This window comes from Chrysochloris asiatica, unplaced genomic scaffold (assembly GCF_000296735.1).
Source record: "Chrysochloris asiatica unplaced genomic scaffold, ChrAsi1.0 scaffold00207, whole genome shotgun sequence".
NCBI classification, from domain to species: Eukaryota; Metazoa; Chordata; class Mammalia; order Afrosoricida; family Chrysochloridae; genus Chrysochloris; species Chrysochloris asiatica.
In genome coordinates, this window is record NW_006408725.1 from 1,871,293 (window position 1) to 1,873,288 (window position 1,996).

The following is a 1,996-nucleotide window of genomic DNA, read 5'->3' on the forward strand; positions in this document are numbered from 1 at the left end:
AGTGTTTCATTCTGTTGTGCATAGGGTCAATATGAGCCAGTACCAACTCGATGGCACCTAACAACAACAACCATATTCCAGAAACTTCTTTGTATTGGTGATAACTAAAAATTAGTTTTCAAATCTAACAAATTGCTGGTGAGATGCTAGCGAGGGTTAGGAAAGCAGGCTACTGTCAGAAATTTGCAATTGAGGGGACCAGTCAGTCCAGGTTCTGGTGAGCAAGCATTTGAGTTCTGAAGCTATGCAGGCTTGGATTTGAAGCTTATTTAGCTTTGTCATTTACTACCTGTGTAATTTTCAGCAAATTGTACAACTTCTGTAAAGTGTTATGACTCATCTGTGAAATGGGGCTAGTTATAGTGGCCACTCCATAGCTTCTCTGTGGAGATTTACAAAACACAAGTATAAAGAACTTAGCTCAGTGTTTAGTACACAGGAAGGGCTCAATAAGTATTGGGAAAAATTATCTACTCATTTGGATTTTATCTAACTTATTACATAAATGTTTGTAATATGCCAGGAACAGGACATGAAAATATGAGTAATCTCTGGTTCCAGCTTAGAGTCCAATGTGTAAGTAAGGAGGTCAGCCTAAGGTATAATGAACCACCACCATCAAGTCAACTCTGACTCATAGTAACTCTAGATAGGACTTCTGAGGAAGTAAATCTTTCATCCTTGTCTTTTTCCTCAGTATGAGCTGGTGGGTTTCAGCTAAGTCAGAACTGTCAACCTTGAGGTTAACAGTCTAGTGCTTACCCTACAGTGCTACCAGTACTGATTAGGCACACAAAATTCAGTCTTAGGTTACAGAGAAATTTCATAAAAGACTGACACCTGAGATGAATTTTGAAGGATACTTAGGGTTCAGTTGGAGTAAGATGTGTGTGTGTGTTGTTGTTAGGTGTCACAATGTTCAATGTTCAACTCACAATGACTCCATGTGACAGAGTGAGATAATGTGCTGGACTGCAAGGTCGGTTTGAAACCCAAGGTCACTGGTTCAAACTCACCATCTGCTCCTAGGAAACCCTATACAGGGTCACCATAAGTCATAAACAACTTGAAGGCACTTAACAACAACAATTTTTATGTAAGTAGATTACCAAGTTGTTCTATTGCAAAGCCAATAGATGGGTTTGAACTACAATTTTTTTAGTTCTTAGCTGAGCACTGAACCACTGAGTCTTCAGGACTCCTTGTGGGTGGAGATACAGGAAAAATATTCCAAACAAAAGGAATAGCAAAGCATAGCCATAGAACTATGGAAGTTTGGGTAAGGGGCTTAATATGTGCACCTCCTTGTTGGTCAAGGTTAAAGTTTGATTCAGAAAAGGACAGGAAATGAGGATTCAATATAAGATAAAGGTCATAGAGGCTTTGTAGGCCAGGATCAAGAGCCTGGACTTTATCGCACATTTATTTGAAAGTTTTTAAAGATAATAGCATGGCCACATTTGCATTTTTATAAGACATCTATTTGAGGATGGATTCAAAAGAATAAGGTGGCAAGCACACGTTCTAGAATCACTTCAGAACTCAGCCAGAATAAATACACAGATACACATTTGAGCATATCAATTAAAGATTGCTGAAGTGGCTAGGGTGGAGGTGTAGTGAAGTTAGCCGTCAGCAATACCACAGAATACCAAACAAAGCAGATCTAGGGCAGAGCTCCAAAACTCGGAACCACAGAGATAGGAATATTTTGAAGGTTTGAAGCCTTATAGATTGTGGAACTTGAAGCTGAAGTAAAAAATCATGTACTTTTGAATCTGCTGAGCTGGGCTTGGAGGCCCAGAACCGACATCTTGGACAAGACCAAATGGCAAGACCAAATGGGGGAGCAGGAACACCACGGAAAAACGCCATGGGAACCTTGCAGCAAAGGTGGAAAATACACTTTGTCAGTTCTGCTTTGTTCTGATTTTCTTTTCTTTTCTTTTTTGGTATCTGGTCATTGGCATGCTCACTGTTTGCCCACCTCCATTCT